The sequence below is a fragment of the Rana temporaria genome, chromosome 1 (genome assembly GCF_905171775.1).
Source record: "Rana temporaria chromosome 1, aRanTem1.1, whole genome shotgun sequence".
Taxonomy (NCBI): Eukaryota; Metazoa; Chordata; class Amphibia; order Anura; family Ranidae; genus Rana; species Rana temporaria.
Genome location: NC_053489.1, coordinates 520,562,180 through 520,584,483, shown reverse-complemented (window position 1 = coordinate 520,584,483; position 22,304 = coordinate 520,562,180).

Below are 22,304 nucleotides of genomic sequence, written 5' to 3'. Positions count from 1 at the left end.
TGTAATTCCTGTACATTCGTAACTGCAACGTATTCCTATACTAGACATCAAAATCTCTATAATGTCCTGTGTTTATAATCGCAAAATTGTTATATTCTTTTAGTATTTTCTTTTCAAATAGATATATAACATTTATTATATATTACACGTGTACTTGGCTGAATGAAGATACCACTTGGGGCTGATTTATATAGCATCAGTATGGCCTACTGTGGCCATACTACTGTTTGTGTTTTAAGCAGGCTTTTAGATTTGTACAGAGCCATAAGTCCTTCATGCCAAGCAGTGCTTCAAAGAAAAAATTTAGATACTGATAAGCAGCAGCCTATGCTTTAGGTTTTGGCCAAAGACCTCTTTTATTTTTGCTGTTAGCACAAATTGTATTCTGGGGAGAAAAATGATAACACAAACAAAAATCTATATAGAGTAAATTGTATAAATTTGTGTTACTGGTTATAGCAAAGCTGTTTTTCAAACTAGTTTATTAATACAGGTTGCAGTATGTTGCACTATGTTTTCTTTTGCCCTTTCAGAATCTTATAAAATCACAAATCACAAAAAAAAAACAACCTTCAGAAACAATCACAGTAACCAGAAAGTGGAAAGGGGGTTAAAGTTTAATGATATAAGGACCAGACTAAAATTGTAGTATAAAACATCCCTATAATCCCATCCCATCACCTTTTCTTCTGTTTTTCAGAAGCAGTTGAAGCCACTGGGCCAGATCCACGTAGCCTGGCGCATTGTTGCGTCCGGTGTAGCGTATCTCTGATACACTACGCCGCCGTAACTTTCAGCGTATTTTCCTTATCCTCAAAGAATTTGCGCCGTAAGTTACGGCGGCGTAGTGTAACTTTGGCGGCGTAAGGGCGCGCAATTCAAATGGATGTGATGGGGGCGTGTTTTATGTAAATACGTCTTGACCCGTCGTAAATTACGTTTTTTTTTAACGGTGCATGTACCGTCTGTGGGGGTATCCCAGTGCGCATGCTCGAAATTAACCCACAACAAGCCAATGCAAACGACGTAAAAAATTCAAAATTCGATGCGGAAACGACGGCCATACTTAACATAGGATACGCCTCATATAGCAGGGGTAACTATACGCCGAAAAAAGCCTTACAGAAACAACGTAAAAGAATGCGCCGGACGTACGTTCGCGGATCGCCGTATCTAGCTAATTTGCATACTCGACGCGGAAATATGCACCTTAGATCCGACGGCGTACTAAGATGTACGCCAGTCAGATCTAGCACAGCTTCAGGCGTATCTTGTTTTGTGGATACAAAACAAAGATACGCCGGAGCAAACTAGAAGTTACGCGGCGTATCAATAGATACGCCAGCGTAACTTCTTTGTGGATCTGCCTCACTCTGTTTAAGCTTTAGGGTTAATTTAATAAAAGTGGAGAGTGCAAAATCTGATGAAGCTCTGCATAAAAAACAAGAAGCTTCCAGGGTTTTTATTTTTTGTCAAAGCTTAATTGAACTGACCAAACTGAAGTTAGAAGTTGATTGGCTACCATGCACAGCTGCATCAGATTATGCACTCTCCAGTTTTAGTAAATCATTTTTAGTAAATGTGTTGCTCAAGCAGTAGCTTATTCAAGTCTATGGACTTTCTCCAAGTGGTCAGTGGTGGCACTTAAGGATTAGCCCAGTGGTGGCATTTAGGGATTAGCCCAGCACTGCCACATAGAGTAAGCTGCATGCTTTTTCATACCTAGACATGCTGCTGGGGAGGGGAGCACTAAAGCAAAACTAATGATTGTGTGGACTTCTGTGCTACTGATGTGAATATAGATAATATATGATCAAAAGCAGCAATATCTAGTAGTGTTCACTATACACAAAAATCAATAATAATAAAGGTGATATGCGCTAAAGACAATAGTAAAAGTATACTATGAGGTGGATCTATGAATAAAATACATACACACCCAAAGGTGTACGGTGATTATAGTGATAAAATGTGTATAAACGTGATCAAAATAAATACATAAATATCATAAAGTGTCCTAGAGAGTGAATCTTCCTAAATTAATGCGATACGAAGCGATGACAAGTTCTTCCCTGGAGTTGCTGATACATTGTGGGTCTATGTATGGCTCTACAATCCGTGCCCAGTCTCTCAGAACTCTCACCTTAAATTGGCTTGATCAGGCATGCAGTATGGGTGTATGTGTCTCCAGGGTAATATGAGGTCCTCTCCTGGTCCTATCCAGGGATAGTGGAACAGCCTCTCTTCTCCTAAAGCTCTCACTGGTCCCAGTAATGGAAATCCTAGTAAGTGCTCAATGCACCATATGAGTTGGAGTAAGGGAAGAAAGAGTGCTTCCAATGGTGTAGTAACGTTAAATAGAAGGGCTTTATTGTAAAACAAATGTTGGACTCTTACATAAAAAATGAGGTAGATGCATGAAATTGACAAGACGCGGCATGCAAGCGCCGTCTTACGTTTCCTTCGATGGCTTTCGACCAACGACAATCTCGCGTGATCTCGATCCCTACATCGTTACGTCACTGCCTCGTGACTTCATCAGGGGAACCTGATTGGTTGTCGAGACGCTATAGATATATGGAGATAACCGGAAGTAAACACTCAGCCATTTTCTTGTAGTCCGTAATGGACTGACGGCGTGGCCATATTTACGGTGGAAACATAATGAATAAAATCCACCATTTTCTTGAGGAACGGGGGTAATAGTATTGAACTTAATAAAAAGAATCACCATTACCAGCTCAACGGAGCATGGTCAGGCAACCAGAGAGCTACATCAGTGGGCATGTATTAGAAAATACATAATCAACCCTAACATTATATATGTCTGTATAACCTCCCGAATAGGCAACTGATAATGATGGGAAAATAATGATAAATTACATGAAATATTATAATAATAACATGTATAAAAATGTACCGATTAAATGACGGGACAACATGCTCTATGTTTAAAAGGCCCACATATAATAAGAGCTACATCATATTAGTATAACCTCATGAGAAATTCCAAATATGAAAAGATATAAATAGAAATATCCTAGACTGAGAAAAAAAATCTTAAAGTCTATGGATACATATAGGATGAATGCTCTAGGATAAAATAATAAAAAATAATAAAAAATATAATAAAAAATATGTATAACAAATGCTTACATATAAATATAGTATAAACCCATGTGAAAATGGGGAGATGACTCACATAGGGTAGGCTAAAAAATCCCAACCCATAAGCATGAAAGCCTAAAAAATCCGAAACCGTCGCAGGCCTAAAGGGATCGCATGAAACTAATTACTATACATATTCAATGTTGATACATTCACAATGTCAGTACAATGTTGATATATTAATGGCACCAGTTACATATTGCATATCTATGGTGGAATAGTAGGACAAAATATAATGTTTTTTAACTGTGTTATATATAGTTCCTAAAACTGTTTAAAATATGCATGTATGGAATGTGTATGAGAAAAGACGTCCAGTTAAAAATTACTGAGGAAACAGTTGAGGTCAAATTCCACATTCATTCCTCTTGGAGTGAGTGTCCTAAGAGTATGTATCCATTGTGATTCTTTCTGACTGATGTCTCTTATTTTATGGCTACCCCTCCATGACCCCTTGAATTTCTCTATACCCCAAAATTGTAATTGTGTGGGGTCCTGATTGTGTGCTTGTGCAAAGTGTCGCGACACACTATGTTTTGGAAAACCTTTTACAATTTTACAATGTTTCGTATATGTTCCTCTATTCTAGCAAAACTGCTACTTTGCCCTGGACACTTTAGGCTGGGTTCACACTAGAGCACAAAGCTCATTTAGGTCTTATTTCAGTCCGAATTTAGACCTGAAATTGACCAAAAGACACACAGGGCTCCTGTGCAATTCGCACCAAAGCCGTTCTGGAGATGTGTGAACCGGCTCCATAGAGAGCCGGTCACAATCTCCTCCTATGCAAATTGGATGCAGGAAACCCACATCCAATTCCCACTAGTGTGAATCCAGCCTTTAGAAAACAGTTTCCAAGTATAAAAAAAATAATACAGTAAAACCTTGGATTGCGAGCATAATTTGTTCTGGAAGTATGCTTGTAATCCAATGGTAATGATTAAGCACAAGATGTTTGTGTGAAACACGTCTACGTGCCCTCGTGTTGGTGTCTTTGGTATGATCACTTTGAACAATAAAAGACAATCGGAATTCCTGGATGTGCAGCCATTTCTTTTCTTACAAGTTTCCCATGGAGGCGGGACAGGGCTGGCACCTCAGGTTATCATCATACACCTGGAGCAGTGGCTATTTTTCTTTGTATATAATGCCTGTAATCCAAAGCACTTGTATATCAAAGCAAATTTTCCTGTAAGAAATAATTGAAACTCAAATGATTTGTCCCAAAACCATTTATTCATAAATCCTTCAGTTTATAGTCCATATAAAAAGATTATAGCAATGTGACAGGTTGTGTAACCATAAAATGTCCATCCAAAAATGGCAGCCTCCATAAGGGGATCAAAAGCAGAAATTCATCAGGAGCTACAGAGTATAAAAGAGAAGAGGCGCCTCTAAGTGTAGCAATATGGTTACATCTAATGAAGGTACAACATTTACCAACCCACATGGTTGATGATTAAAAGAGGCACAGCTAAGTATGCAGGCATCCGGGGTAAAGCTGTCTGCAATCGTGGCCAGGAAGACTACACTGCAGTAGAGCGATCTGAAAGCGAGGCTTGAATCGCTTGTGGAGCGCAGCATGGAAGGGGTGACGTCAATGGTGGTGAGGAGGATGGTTTATGCGAACATCTTTAGCCCAGATGCCTGCATACTTAGAGGTGCCTCTTTTAATCATCAAATCATCAACCATGTGAGTTTCTAAATGTTGTATCTTCATTAAATGTAACCACATTGCTACACTTAAGCCCTGTACACACGATAGGTCCATCCGATGAGAACGGTCTGATGGACCGTTTTCATCGGTTAACCGATGAAGCTGACTGATGGTCAGTCGTGCCTACGCACCATCGGTTAAAAAAAAGATCGTGTCAGAACGCGGTGATGTAAAACACAACGACGTGCTAAAAAAAACGAAGTTCAATGCTTCCAAGCATGCGTCGACTTGATTCTGAGCATGCATGGATTTTTAACCGATGGTTGTGCCTACCAACGATCGTTTTTTTTTCTATCGGTTAGGAATCCATCGGTTAAATTTAAAACAAGTTGGCTTTTTTTTAACCGATGGATAAATAACCGATGGCGCCCACACACGACCGGTTTGGACCGATGAAAACGGTCCATCAGACCGTTCTCATCGGTTTAACCGATCGTGTGTACGCGGCCTTAGCCTCTCTTCTCTCTTTTATAATCAGTTGCGACATGACGCTACTTTTATTGCTTGTATATCAAGTCAAAATTTATAAAAAATGTTTGCTTGTCTTGCAAAACGCTGTCAAACCAAGTTACTCTCAAACCAAGGTTTTACTTTATAATCATATCAAAAAGTGCCAGGGTAGCCCTATCCACCTAGCACTCTTCTTTTGCACCATATTTTTTCTTACAAAATAATAGGTAATAAATTCCATCCGGTTGGGCTGAGAAGCTGGAAAGGTGGCTCAATATCATTCTGGAAACCGGGAGAACCCTCTGGTGTTGGAGACCGTTCCAGTATAAAGGCCCTGGCTGGGGTTCAGCCACAAGCTTCAATAGTTTGTCATCTGGTAAGCGCGCATTTTATATGGTGCTTCCTGTCGGTGGTGGTTCTCTTCTCCCTGGTGTGTCATTATACAATCTATATTTTGTTTACGGTACATCACTATTGTGAGTCTCTTTCTCTCGGGGGCATCCCATCATCCTAAATATCGGGAGGACTCTCATCCTGTAAGGACGGTGACTACTCCAGTTTAAAGACCCTGGCTCAGCCGCAAGCTTAAATTGCTTGCCTTCTGGTAAGCGCGCATCTCATATGGTGTTTATTCTCATCGGTGGTGGTTTCACATCAATTTTGAGTTCACTGCATCTTTTTGTTTTCATTACTATTAATTCAAGTTATTTGAGGACTTTTTGGAATCTCTGGACTCACAGGGCCTGATCCACAAAAAACGGCCGTAACTTAACTTTTGCCATTTAAGTTACACCGTCGCAAAATCTCTACCTAAGTGCCTGATCCACAAAGCACTTACCTAGAAATTTTCAGCAGTGTAACTTAAATCCGTCCGGCGCAAGGCGTGCCTAATCTAATGGGGCGAGTCCCATTTAAATTAGGCGCACTCCCGCGCCGGACGTACTGCGCATGCTGCCGACGTTATTTTCCCAACGTGCTTTGCGCGGATTTACGTTGCGCCGGGTTTTGAGAATCGCGACGGGCGAAAAAAAAAAAAAGAGTTGCGGCGGGAAAACATTTTTTTTAAAAGAAAAATTACAGCGACGCGGGATAGAAGGGTATACTTTTACAAGGTGTAAACAGTTTACACTTTGTAAAAGCAGCCCTAATTTTGCCATGGCAAACTAATACTTACGGAGAAAAAACGAAGCGAAAAAGCTTTGTGGATCTCCGTAAGTGCTAATTTGCATACCCGAAGCTGGATTTTGACGAGAAATGCCCCCAGCGGCGGCCGCGGTACTGCATCCTAAGATCCGACAGTGTAAGTTCCTTACACATGTCGGATCTTCTGCCTATCTATGAGAAACTGATTCTGTGGATCAGTTCCATAGATAGAAACAGGGATACGACGGCGTATCAGTAGATACGCCGGCGTATCCCTTTTGTGGATCAGGCCCACAGTGCTTGGTTTTATAGATTTTGATCAACTTAATCTATTTTCACTTTACTAGCGCAACTTATTTCTTTTTTCTATGTACTTTTGTGTGTATATCACAATTTTTGTTGCAGCTCACATAATATTGTTGTACACTTTTAGCGCGGTAATATTTCCTCGTTAATAAATTCCATCACTCCTAACATTTTAAAAACAGTGTAAATATTTCAACATATTTAATGACAGCTGTCATTTTCTAGAGACAGTTCTCCTCCCGGGGTTCTTGTGTGTCTTTAAACTTGTCTGTAAGTTAACTATTTTTGCATGCGATATTGATCGCTTTTTTAGAAACATTAAACTGCTCTGATTTGTTTTCAGTGCGACTCCTTGCAAGTGAAGGAAATTCTTTAATTTCTTTAATGTTGACTGTTAAAAATCAATGAAATATATCTAGTCACTTCTTACCTCCAAGGGAACTGCAGAGATTAAATTATGAAGCAAATCTAAGCCAATTGTATTTCATCTGTATTCCCTATTTTCACCTCTTCATCTTTCCATCATAATATGCATCATTATTAGCTACACCACATTAGCAGCAAGAATGAAAAGTAAGACATCTGCGCTATAGCATTAATATATTCAAAATGTTTTTACTTTCATCTAGCAGACATTAGCACCGAGCAGCTCGGCATAAAGACTCCAGCTCACAGCATCATTGTCTTACAGAAGCTTAAAAAAATATTCCTACTTTAAAAGGTAAAAAAAAGAGAAGTAATCATTGACATCCTGCATGAACAGTAATAAAAGTCAAGAAGACTGTTCATAAATCTGCTACTTTTTGCCTATTGTTCTCCTATACCTTTATTTCTAATTACTGGTACAATTTTAAGGCACTCAGGCAAGCCTCCAGCAGTGTGCTGAAGGTGTTTTTGTGCTGTTATGCCCTCTGGCTTTGCTGCCAGCCTATTCCCTTAGATCAGAGCCAGAAGCTAGACTGCTTTCGAATACCGATCACCTAACCCAGACCTAATCCTTTGAGTTCTCTCTGGCATCTACTCCTTCTGCCAGTTTCCTCTTCTGTTCCTATCTTTTCTTCTGAAGTTGACAACAAAGACATCCTCGGGGCCTTCCTTGATGTAAGACCACTCTTGATGTTTTTACAGTGTGTGTGTGTTTTTTTTTTTGTACCCTAAACTTGTGCTACTTTTATATTCAGCTAGCACAATATTTGTTCACCATCACATAAAGAGAAATGACGCCTGTTGCACTGTTTTATAGATTTGTTTTTAATTTGTACACCTGTATTTCCATACCTAATTTGTAGTCACGCCCCGGTATTGTTCTCCGCTAATTTCTCTGCACAAGCAAGTCTCCATATTTTTACCTATTAGCTCAGCTTCCTTATTTACCCTAAATTGGCCTGCCGTGCCATTATTAATTTTAAAAGATGACTGTACAGGATGTGCATGAATATGGAATTTCTATGAAGCTGGAAACTTTTGAACAGCTCCTGTCCTTTGTGATAGTGAGTTTTAAAAGGGAAATCTCCAAAGAGCTAATTAGCAGACGAATGGTTCTCTAGCTTGAACAAAGCTGGAAAGATAGCAGATAACTAAAAGGACCTGGCCATGGTAGTTTTAAATCAAAGCATTCATAGTGCACTGGAATGTAACCTTAGGCTGCTACCTGACAGGGACAATATTAAAGGAAAACATGGGAATGTGGAGTTTAGTGACAGCCACATCCCATTATCCTCTGAAGAGCAGGCAGTCTCGAGTACAACGAGCCACTGTAATTATCTAATTGTGTCTATCTTAGTAGATGATGTGGGAGCTATGTTTAAAAATATAAATTCTAGTTGTTTTATGACAATATCTTAATGCGTGATGTAAAATGGAATACAGTAAAACCTTGGTTTGAGAGTAACTTGGTTTGAGAACGTTTTGCAAGACAAGCAAAATGTTTTAATACATTTAGCCTTGATATACAAGCGATGTCTTGATATAAGAGTAGCGTCATGTCACAACTGAGTATAAAATAGAAGAGAGGAGCCTCTAAGTGTAGCAATATGGTTACATTTAATGAAGGTACAACATTTAATGAAGGCCATACACGGTTCGAATTTCAAAATAATTTTCTTTCGAAAATCGTATCAAAGAATTTTCGTACGAATTTCGCACAGTTAGTGGACTGCAGCAACAGCCGATTTTCGTGCGGCAAACACATTTGAGAAATCTGACATGTTGGAAATTTTTTGAAAAACAAACGATTTTCTGATCAATGATGGGAGAATCGTGTGAGAAACGTAATAGAAAAAAAACACGCATGTGCAAGAAAAGAATATTACTGGAGAGAAAAGAATATTCTCGGAGAGAAACGAATATTCCCGGCAACATGAATATTTTGTCGGCCGAATTTCGAAAATCAATGGTGGAATCATCGGATCACAAAAAAAACGAACTTTCTGATTTTGAAAAGAAAATTTGTTCGAAATTAGACCGTGTATGGCCTGCTTTAGCAACTTATTGCTACACTTAGAGGTGCCTCTCTTCTCTATTATACCCTGTAAAAAAAATGCTTTGATATACAAGTGCTTTGGATTACAAGCATGTTTCTGGAACGAATTATGCTGGAAAACCGAGGTTTTACTGTATACAAAATTAAAGTGCATGTATGCAGCTTGTCAATCCAATAATAATAATAATAATAATAATAATAATAATAATTATTTAAAAGAATTTGTTAGAACAGCAGCTAATCTTGATTTTACAGATGAGCAGTTAAAGGAGTTCTCCACTTTCTTTAACCACTTCTGCCCCAAAAGAATTTACCCCCTTCCTGAGCAGAGCACTTTTTGCAATACGGCACTGCGTCGCTTTAACTGGCAATTGCGCAGTCATGCGACGCTGTACCCAAACAAAATTGACAATTTTTCCCCACAAATAGAGCTTTCCTTTGGTGGTATTTAATCACCTCTGCGGTTTTTATTTTTTTTACGCTATAAACAAAAAAAGAGTATCAATTTTGAAAAAAATAAAAAAATTTTTTTTGCTATTATAAATATCCCAAAAAATATATACTGTATAAAGCGTTTTTTTTCCTCAGTTTAGACCAATGTGTATTCTTCTACATATTTTTGGCAAAAAAAACATAATAAGTGTATATTGTTTGGTTTGCGCAAAAGTTATAGCAACTACTAAATAGGGGATAGAATTATGGCATTTTTTTTATTATTTTTTTTATTAGTAATGGCGGCGATCTGCGATTTCTATTGTGACTGCGACATTATGGTGGACACAACGGACACTTTTGACGCTATTTTGGGACCATTGTCATTTGATCACCTCTGCGGTTTTTATTTTTTGCGCTATAAACAAAAAAAGGTTGACGATTTTGAGAAAAAACAATGGGCCAGATTCATGTACTTTTACGGCGGCGTAACATATCCCGTTTACGTTACACCGCCGCAAGTTTTCAGCGTAAGTGCTTGATTCACAAAGCACTTGCCTGTAAACTTGCGGTGGCGTAGCGTAAAGCCGCCCGGCGCAAGCCCGCCTAATTCAAATGGGGCGTGTACCATTTCAATTAGGCGCGTTCCCGCGCCGAACGTACTGCGCATGCTCCGTTTTGAAATTTCCCGCCGTGCTTTGCGCAAAATGACGTCGCCCCGACGTAATGTTTTGAACGGCGATGTGCCTTACGTACTTTCGTATTCCCGGACGACTTACGCAAAAAAAAACCATTTGAAATTCGACGCGGGAACGACGGCCATACTTTAACATGGGCTGTCTAATTTTACACCACCTAAATAGCAATCGCAACTTTATGACGGGAAAAGCCGACTAGCGACGACGTAAGAGAATGTGACGAACGCGCGTACCTTCGTGGATCGCCGTAAACAGCTAATTAGCATACCCGACGCGGAAAACGACGCAAACTCCACCCAGCGGGCGCCGAAGTATTGCATCCTAAGATCCGAAGGCGTACGAAGCCGTACGCCTGTCGGATCTTAGACAAATGCCGTCGTATCTTTGTTTGAGAATTCCAAATAAAGATACGACGTGGCAAATTTGAAAGTACGCCGGAGTATCAGCAGACACTCCGGCGTACTTTTTCTGTGAATCTGGCCCAATATCTTTTTCCTTTTGCTATAACAAATATCCCACTTTTTTTTCAGAAAAATCGCAATAAGTATATATTGATTGGTTTGTGCAAAAGTTATAGCATCTACAAAATAGGTGATAGTTTTGATGCATTTCTATTGCAATTTTTTTTACTAGTAATGGCGGCGATCTGCGATTTTTATTGGGACTGTGACATTATAGCAGACACATTGGACACTTTTGACACTATTTTGCATCCATTCAGATTTATACAGCGATCAGTGCTAATAAACATGCACTGATTACTGTGTAAATGACATTGGCAGGGAAGGGGTTAAACACTAGTGGGCAATTAAGGGGTTAAGTGTGTCCTAGGGAGTGATTCTAACTGTGGGGGGTGGGCTACAAATGACATGACAGTGATCACTGCTCCCGATGACAGGGAGCAGTAGATAAATCTTGTCACTAGACAGAACAGGGAAATGTCTTGTTTACATCTCCCCGTTCTGCCTCTCCGTGACATGATCGCGGGCCACCGGTGAACATCGAGTTCACTGAGCCCGCGGGCATGCATGGCTTCTTAAACGGGGACGTAAAGGTACATCCATTTGCCCACCGCTGCCATTCTGCCGACGTATATCGGCGTGCAGCGGTCAGCTAGTGGTTAAAAATACTGCAAAACCCTTGCAGCTCAGGGGCCAACTGGGAATCTCGTTTTATGCTTCCATTGATTATCTGCGCAGGATACACTGCAATGGACTGCAATGATTGCTACTGGTCCATTTATTTATAAGGCCTCATGCACACTGGATGTTCTGCTAACTTTCCTAGACTGCTTTTTTCTTTGCAGAACCAGTTTAACAGAAAAAACGCTTGCCGCTTGTAAACTAATGTAACGCATTTAGGAACATCAAGGAATTGGGAGTTAATTAATAAATTTTTCCAGAATAATAGTTAATTCTGGCGATTAAAATCAATTAATGTTCAAGCATTAAATATGCCTAGTGCTTAGGCGCGTTTAGGAACATCAAGCATTTGGGAGTTAATTAATTTTGTTTTCCAGAATAATGATTAATTCTGCCCATTGAAATCAATTAAAGCTCAATCGCTAAACATGCCTAGTGCTTAGATATGTTTAGACACGTTTACATGTGTTTAGGTGCATCAAGCGGTTTTTTTTTCAGCCAAAACCCTGCTGCTCATTGACGACTGTGCCTATAAACTCCTATATGCACATGTGTGCATGGACACAGGCTAACATGCAGGGGCATTTAGAGGTAAGAAAAAAATGACAAATGTCCCAAGAAGCAGCAGAAAAAACATCCAGTGTGCACAAGGCCAAAAAGGAAAGGCAACACAGCAATTGTTTTTAAAATCCATTGATTGCCAAAGAATTCTGCCCATTGCTGACTTCTGAAAATGCAAAATTCAAAATTCCTGGTATGCTGATCCTCTGATTCACTTTCATTAAATATTTATTGAAATATTTCAAAACGTAGAGCAGGACATGATCAGATTTTTGGCCACCAATAACAAGAGCCCTTTCATAAGGATGACAAAATGTCTTGCTTCAGTACTTTCTGAGCCACTGACTATAATGTAGGTAGTGTATAAAAGTCATCATGACAGTATATGGATGCACCAAGTAATCTCTGTTCTGCAGAAGTTCATCACAGGACATAGTGCGCTCTGCTTGGGAAAGGGGTAGTTGACCTTCTGGGTGGTACGTACTGCTGCAGTATGGAATTTGGGTTTCCCTACTCCTGAAATGCACCAATAACATTGGGCTTTGTTGTCAGAATGGCCCTGTTGTTGCAGAGGTATCCCTGGGTGGTGACCTAGAGATCCGGTAAAAGAGAGGCCTCTTATATATAAAGCTTCCCTGACATAGTATTGACGCTGCAAAGAGGAGATCCTTGAGTTGAGAGATTGGGTTTCTGACTTCCCTTACCAGCTTGATAAGTGAGAAAAAAGATAAGAAAGATACTGTAGACCTGAAGCAGCATCTGGCTTAAAGTGGAGGTTCACCCAAAAAGTTAATTTTTAACATTAGATTGAGGCTCGTTTTGTCAAGGGGAATCGGTTGTTTTTTTTTTAAATCGAAGCAGTACTTACTGTTTTAGAGATAGATCTTCTCCGCCGCTTCCGGGTATGGGCTGCGGGACTGGGCGTTCCTATTTGATTGACAGGCTTCCGACAGGCTTCCTACGGTCGCATACATGGCGTCACGATTTTCCGAAAGTAGCCGAACGCCGGTGCGCAGGCGCCGTATAGAGCCGCACTGACGTTCGGCCTCTTTCGGCTACTCGTGACGCGATGTATGCGACCGTCAGAAGCCTGTCAATCAAATAGGAACGCCCAGTCCCGCAGCCCATACCCGGAAGCGGCGGAGAAGATCTATCTCTAAAACGGTAAGTACTGCTTCGATTTAAAAAAAAACACCCGATTCCCCTTGACAAAATGAGCATCAATCTAATGTTAAAAATGTTTTTTCGGGTGAACTCCCGCTTTAACCACCTGCTGCAAAGGTTACAGGCTTTGGAGTTATCATCCTGATCTTGGCTTCACCGGCTAGTAAATCATTGACCTGGAATAAACATGTTCACGCTATAGGGTTGATTTTCTAAAGGCAAAAAGACTGTGCACTTTGCAAAGTAAAGTTGCACTCTGCAAGTGAAGTTGCTTCAGAGTTTAGTAAATGAGCAGAAGATCTGCTGACCTCCATCATCCAATCACGCGCAAGAAAAAATTATTTATTTTAAATTTTTCTTACACGTGATTGGGTATTCTTTTCACAGTGAAGCTTTACCTTGTTTAATAAGCTCTGGGGCAACTGCACTTTGCAAAGTTTACAGAGGGTTATTTACATAAAGCAGATCCACTTTGCACTACAAGTGCAAAGTGCACTTGAAATTGCACTGAAAGTGCACTTTGAAATGCAGTCGCTTGAAATCTGAGAGGTAGATCTGAAATGAGGGGAAGCTCTGCTGATTTTATTATCCAATCATGTGCAAGCTAAAATGCTGTTTTTTATTTTCCTTGCATGTCCCCCTTGGATCTACAGCGACTGCACTTCCAAATGCACTTTCAGTGCAATTTAAGTGCACTTTGCACTTGTAGTTTGCACTTGTAGTGCATTGTGTATTTGCCTTTAGTAAATAACCCCCACAGTCTATTTGCATTTAGTAAATCAATTCCTTCATATTTCACAGGCTGTATGCATATTCCAGGTATATGATTCACTAGGTAGTGAAGCGAGGATCAAGATGGGTAACCCTGAAGCTTGCAACTTTGAAATACAAGTTGTCTAAATTAGACCCCATATTTTGAGTGAAGGGATCACTGCACCAGGTGGATGTGTGGAAATGGCACTCTCCTCAAGGTGGAAGCTAAGCATATAGCAATTAGAAGAGGGAAGGTCTGAACAGCCACACCCCCAAAAAAACATCTTTATTGCGCAAAATAACAGAAGTGCACACCACAGCAGGGTACAGGATAAAAAAAAGCTGATGCGTTTCACACTATCAACAGTGCTTAGTCATAGCTATCACTAAGATAGTATTGATAGTGTGAAGCGCATCAGTATTTTTATCCTGTACCCTGCTGTGGTGTGTTCTTTTGTTATTTTGCACAATAAAGGCGTTTTTATTGGAGTGCAGCTGTCCAGACCTTCCCTCTCTAATTCCCATATTTTAAGTGTCTCTATGCCAATGAATGACAGCAGATAAAAGGAAAAGTTAGATACTTGAATCCAATATAGGATCAGGGACAGTGCATGGCGCGATGGTATAGGATTATAGGAGTAAATAGTTCTGGAATCTGCCCCCTACAGCCTAGAAGTTTTTCAAAAGCTATTCCCATCTTAATACTGACTCTGGTGTTTAACCTGACTAGTTCACAGCTGCAATCAGACTTTTGTTCACATTGCAATGTCTAGGTGTTATAAACAGTGATAGGCGTAATGACCGAATAGATGACCAAACATGTTTACTGTGCAATTATATCTACCCCATACAACTATGATATCCGACTTTAGCCTATTGGGTACAGATTTGCAGTTAGAGTGATATCTGCTCAAACATAGGCTAAGGAGAGGTAGCTAAGGTCTATATAGGGGCAATCTGTGAAGATTATCTTTCTATTTGCCGCCTTTCAAAGCATGTATGAGGGAAGGTGCAGTGTGATTCAGTGGGCAGAAAACACACAGGCCCGGATTAACAAAGCACTTGCGCCGACGTATCTCGAGATACGCCGTCGTAAGTACAAATGTGCGCTGTCGTATCTATGCGCCGACCCACAAACTAAGATATGCCTAAAAATAGGCTTCATCCGACCAACGTAACTTGCCTACGCAGGCGTATCGTGGGCGCATACTTACGCTGGACCCATGTGGCGCCCGACGCAGGCTACGACTGGTGCGCGTAAGTTGTACGTACGGCGTAAAGTTATGCCCCATAAAGGAGGTATAACTCAGCAGCATCCATGCAAAGGGCTGCACCAGGGAACACAAGCCGGCGTATTTTACGTAGTTTACGTTGTACATGAATATGACTAGGCGTAGGTTACGTTCACGCCGTAGGCAGTGATCGGGCGTATCTTAGGCAGTTGTCCCGACGTGATTGTGAGCATGCGCACTGAGATGCGCCCACGGGACGGCGCATGCGCAGTTGGCGATACGTATCTGTCTGGCACTAGGCCCATCATTTGCATGGGGTCACGCCTCATTAGCATGGCTCACACCCACTTCCACTTACGCCGACTTACTCCTGAGAAACCCAGCGCAGATTTGGGAGGAAGTGCTTTGTGAATTCAGTGCTTGCCTCTCTGCGCTGCGTCGGCATATCGTAAAGAAGATACGTTACGGCGGCAGTGTCTGTGAATCCGGGCCACAGAGTCTAAATGTAGTAACAAGAATATATTGTAACAAAAGTCCAGCAATAGTCTCCAGCCTGTCTCAAGGAGCAGAATGTGGCCTGGCCAGTCTGCACCCAAATGAGGACGCTTCCAGGAAGAATGGTGTGTCCCTGCACTTTCCCTACTCCTCTGGAACTTTTCCTTGACCCTAAGCACTGTCTCTGACAGATGAGTGACCTGTCCCTACTCTAGCAACTTGCACAATGCATGTCTTAAACAGATACTGCCTGACCAGTCATAGTCACATGGGGTGTTAGCATCCAATCGGGTAGCTGCCTCCCTGTGACCGAGGAGAGACACTAGGCTCCTCTCGACTTCCTACTCTACCTGCATTGCTACTATAGAGGAGTGCCACCTTCCTACATGTACATCAATGTCAACAGCAGACAACTATAGCACTGCTCTCAAAGAAGAAACTCTCTAATGCCCACAGTAGAAAACGTAATGTACTCAATAGTCTTCTTTACCCTGGAGACTGATGAGTCTTTACTAGACCATGACCTGTCTTGCAAATATTTTAGACATAAAGTTCATCTAATTCCTACACCTTCCTTCAAAGGTGCTTATGATTTAAAATGTTATAATGCAAGGAGTTTTATAAAAAAAATGTTGGAGGTCGTTAATAGAGCACAGAGGGTGGGTAAAAACCAAGAGAAGTAGTGACAGCATCTGACAGCATCATTATATGTTCATTTGCACTTGGGCTGTCCAATAATGTATGTTTTTACACATCACTGTCACATAGGGAGACATTGAGCTCAGGTATCCTGTGTGCCTAGTTACCGTGAGATTTACTATAACAGAGAAATTGTGGAAAAATATATTTACTCAAATTGTTGAAAATGTGGAAATTTTGTATAAAATATAAACTTTACACAATCCTAAAATTTTATATTTTCAGTAAATTCCTGGTAAACTATAAAGCTTTCTTTCTCCTGTCAGTAAAAGCTTCTGCTTGTCAAATACTGTCTGATTTTTTTTACATATTCTGTTCCCTATTTGTTAAAGCTACTGAGTTGGTACAACAGTTTTACATTCCTCAGGCTGTTATATGTCTCTATTTTACTGTCACAGATGTCAATCACTCATTACACTGTGACAGCATCACTTACATATTGGCTAGCTATTTATTAATGTTAAAATTCACAGTAGAATTTCAATAACCCTTAAGCTGGTTTATTTCAATGCAAAAAAATAAAATAATGACACTTAAAATAAACCTAGTGGGGGAATACTGTATACTGATGTAAATAGCTTTGCAATCTTCGACTGCAGGACAAGCCATGAGTAAAAATGAAAAATAAACTGTAACAAATAATAAAAGATGCCTGGCTTATGTAGAAGGTTACCTAAGATTATATTTCTTTCGCTTTTACAGTGTATAGCGTCAAAGAGTCATTTACATGTCAATTATTGTCCCCCAAAGTAGTTCACAATCTAATAGACATGTGCTATTCCATTCGTAACGAATGGATTTTCGTACTAATTTGTTAGTATTTGTACATTCGGATCAATTTGAACATCCAAATAGCTGAAAGTACTAAAATACGAAAATTACGGAATTACGAATAAGCAAAATAACGAACAAGCGAAAATACGAACGTACTATTGGACAAACTTACTAAACACCGAAACAGCAAAAGAACGAAAATGACATCTATAACAAACGATTTGCATTTTGTATTTTAAATCCTTTGTCTGTTCGTAATTTCGTATATTCGTATTTTCTTTTTGTATGTTCGTATTTTCATTTGTGTGTTTTATAAACCCGTCTCTTTGTCTGTTCGTTAATTTGTGTACTCAAATCGTTCTTTCGAATCGGCACTGGGCAGTGTAGTTAGTGAGTGATGTATCTTACTTAATATCTTAGCCAATCAGCTTATCTCTTTTGTGCTGAGTCACATTGGACAGTGTAAAGCCTCGTACACACGATCAGACTTCAAACAAACTTTTCCGTGTATTTTTGTCCGAAGGGAGTAGGCTGGACTTTTGTTGCTGAAAAGTTTGTCCGTTTGCAGAGCGAACTTTTGTCCGATGAAAACCAAAAAAGTTTGTCCGATTTGGAAAACGTGCTAATTTTGAAGTTTGTTGGCAAAAAGTCCAACCGTGTGTACGGGGCTTAAGAGAAAGTCTATCTTAATATGGATTAGCTGCATGTTGAAAATGAAACTAAAATACGAGATTGCGAATGACCGCGCCGCGATGTATTTACGAAAGTACAAAATTCCGAATCCATTAAACAAAAATTATTATCAAACAAAATTACGAATTTCGAATCAACGAAAATAAATTAGACAGAATTTCGAATCATTCAGTATGAACGAAAATAAAACTGTTACGAAAATACGAACGGGTCCGAATAGGAAAACTTGCATCTTATGAAATTACGAATCTTTACGAGTCTACAGAACGAGACGAAACAAAACAAAAAAAGTTTTTTTGTTGTGCACATGTCTACAATCAAATTCCCCATTTTGCACCATACTCACACTGGGGACAAATTGGAAAGAAGTCAGTTAATCGACCCCCAAGTACATCTTTGGAATGTGTGAAGAGACCAAAAACAATCATACAAAGGTAAAAAATGCAAACTTCGCTCAGTGGACTTCAAACCCAGACTTGCAAGGCAAAAGTGCTAACTACATGGACCCACCATTCATGTAAAACGGTGCCTTCATGTTCAGATGGGATCTGACTGCCCTCACTTATAAAGCACAGCAAACACAGCAGAAACTCAGAACCTACCCCTTTATAAAGACACTTACTTTAACAGAGGTTGTCATAAAAAAATACCAGAAAATACGGTCTAAATGGTTAGCAGAGCCGTCCACATTATAAATTAATCCCCCTCTGGTGAGCGGAAGATAGTCCTTCCTGGAATACACCCCGCATTACACAAGGTCTTCCCGCTGTCTAGAGGCTAGAGGAAAAGGACTTTCTATTTCATTTATGTGTACTTTGTTTCTTACCGGGAGTTTTTCCAGTTATCTGGGTTCATGTGGGAGCAAAAATGAGGATACCTCCACTGTTCACACTCACAGTTATTTTTAACAGTAAAATCAACTTATATTTCACTATATAAGCTGAGTTTACTGTTAAAAATAACTTTGAAAAGCAAGACTCCGGTGGGTGTATAAAGATGTCCGCTTTACGACTTCTAACCCTAGGCTTACTGTGGACAAGTGCGGGTGTACCAAGATGGCCGCAATGCAACATCACTTTGGTTGCATATTCTGATGGGTAGTGGCTTTCTCACATCTCTCCCTGCCCGCCCTCACTCTGGGCCACTGGAAAGTGACAATCCGCATCTTGTGGCAGGAGACATTGGCAGATGTTATAGTGGGGTTATATTGTTCAGCCGCTGGATATAATTTAATTATTACCACGTATTATATATATATCATTGATTATTGATATCGCTACTTTTTACTGAGCGCAGATATTTACTTTTTATCCCATTAAAATGCATGCACTGCCCTGCACACAGCACGAAGTAGTGTGAACCAATGCTTAGGGCCTATTCACTTGGAGTGGTTTAGCGTGCAAGCAGAAGTCTGTTTTGAGCTACACTGACATGTGGCAGAAAGTGGTGTGATGCGTGTTTTATCGCATCACACTACTCCCTTTTTTTTACGTCACTTTTTTCGAAGTGTCCAAAGTGACGCTTCCTTTACATCACCATACAGCAGCACAGTGCTTTGCACTTGCTGTGCAGTGACATGTGTTGACATCCAGTGAGGTGTAATATTATGCAGCATGTCTGCATTGTATCACAATGTACTGCACAGCAGCTCCAGGAGAATGGGGCACATAGAAAACAATTGTTTTCTATGTGCTATGTGACCTAGCAGTGACGTGGTGTTTTTTCAGTGCAGAAAAATGACAGTCAATTCTCCAGTGTGAACACCACTGACATCTACGCTGTTTGTTACATTCCACTGACACTGACCTCTGTGTTACTTTCTGCTTACCTCTGAACTCCGGTTCACTTACTACTGACCTCTGATCTCTGCACTACCTTACTCCTGACCCCTGAGTTACATACTAATTCATAACACATACTACTTACACCTGGACCCCTAAACTGATTCAGCATGGGAGGGGCAATTACTTTTTCATATAGGGCCAGACAGGTTTGAACATCTTTTTTTCCCTTAATAAATGAAATAGTTAAAAAAAATACATTTTGGATTTACTCTGGTTATCTTTGTGTAATATTAAAATTAGTTTGATGATCTGAATCATTTAAGTGTGAGAAATCTGCAAAAAAAAAAAAAAGGAAAAATACTTTTTCACAGCACTGTACCTCAACACTCAAGGACAATCTCCACCTGCAATGCAGTGTCTCATTGGTTCTCCCGTTTTATATGTTTCTCCATAATAATGCTCAAGGGTACAGGTTCCATAGTGTTTTCACTAACTTAAAATCAAAATGTTATTAAAAATATCACACTTATTTAAACCTCATGTGCAGAATGATTGTCATGGTATACGTATCACGTAATTCTATTTGTGCAATTTTACTGCGATTGTCGCCCCCATACGCCAAGATGTGAACAGAGCCTAAGTGAAACATTTGTAAACCAACCCTTTTGTGCTTTATGAATTTTGGTGCTTTGTGATATACTGTATGATTAACACAGCATGACACAATTATCTTAATTCAGGTTTTTCATCTGAATCTATCCCCTGCAGAATGGTTGTCAGAATTGGCCTGAGGGTGCAACAAACTTGAAATGGTTGCAGGGACATACGAGATACTTGTCCTGTGTATACAGATACCAATAGCCACCATGCAGTAGAAAGTTTCTGGTGTCACTGCAGTTTACAATTACTTGTAATATTATGGCCTGCTATACTAATTTTAATGCACCTGCAGCCATTTCTTTATGTTAGGATGAATAGAATGCTATACAGTGATGGGTTTTACATATAGCTATTTAAAAATGTATGTAGCATTATCATGCATCCTCCTTGGTAAAAGTTCAATATCTCTTCTGATCTGGCTATAACATTTTTCAGACATGCACAATATCCCTTTTCAGGTAAACTTTGGGTTAAATTATATTCAATTATAACAATCAATTTTTTTTATCAGCTCTCCGTTTGGGCCTCTTAGATACGGTGTATATAAAAAATCTACACACCCCTGTTAAAATGTCAGGTTTCTGTGATGTAAAACAAATTAGACAAAGATAAATCATTTCAGAACTTTTTCCACCTTTAATGTGACCTATAAACTGTACAACTCAATTGAAAAACAAACTAAAATCTTTTAGGGGGGTAAAAATAAAATTAATGTGGTTTCAAAAGTGTGCACACCCTCTTATAACTGGGGATGTAGCTGTGTTCAGAATTAAGCATTGAAACATTCAAACTCATGTTAAATAGGAGTCAGTACACAACTGCGATCATTTAAAGTGCCTCTGATTAACCACAAATAAAGTTTAGCTGTTCTAGTAGGTCTTCCCTGACATTTCCTGACATTTTCTTAGTTGCATCCGACAGCAAATGCCATGGTCCGCACACGGTCCAAGTCATCAGAGGGATCTCATTGTTAAAAGGTATCAGTCAGGAGAAGGGTACAAAAGAATTTCCAAGGCATTAGATATACCATGGAACCAGGGGCGTAACTAGAAATCACAGGGCCCTATAGCAAAATGTTGTATGGGGCCCCCCCTCCAAAAAAAATGAACTAATGCCATTGAACAACACATTACTACACTCATGTGGCACAGTACCCAAGCAACAGCTTATATTAATTTTGAACAGCAAAACAAAAATGTAAATAACCATATAATAAATAAAAAATAAAAAATGTTTGGGTGCAACGTCCCACGACTGCACAATTGTCAGTTAAAGTGACGCAGTGCCGAATCGCAAAACGTGCTCTGGTCAGGAGGGGGGGGGGATTCTTCTGGGGCTGAAGTGGTTAAAATGACTAGGCTAGCATACTTCAGTAAATTCTGACAAATACCGTACATATGATTCACATAGTGGGAATGACACAGTATTTGAAATCTTCAATACGTTTGTAGAGAGATAAATGTATGACGTTTACCATTGCCACTATTGCTATTACTGCTGATTTTTTTTTTTTTTGCCATTTTTTCTACAAGGACAAAAATAAAAATTCTCACTCGAATACAGGGTTTTTCTCCCCCTACAGGACACCTTACGGATACATCAAACTGGCAATGTTAGCAATCTAATCACAAACCTGTAATTCTGTGAACAACAATTTCTTATTGTGAACAGTATTGCAGCTTTTATGTTCATTTAGGTCAACTGAAGATCAGTAAGGTCTCTCCACAGCACACTGAGTCACCTACCTTAGCAGCCTCAGCCTTAAGTTGGTGTGCGGTCACAGCAGGGCAGGCACTGGCAGTCAGAGGAGCCGAGGAGAGCCGTGCGGCCGAATTGTAATTCCCGCCGTGAAGCCTGCAGCGCCTATGATGGACGTCACACGTCCCGCATCCCACCATTGGCGCTGCAGACTCCAGAAGGCGGGGGCAGCATCCGAGCACATTTTTAGCCC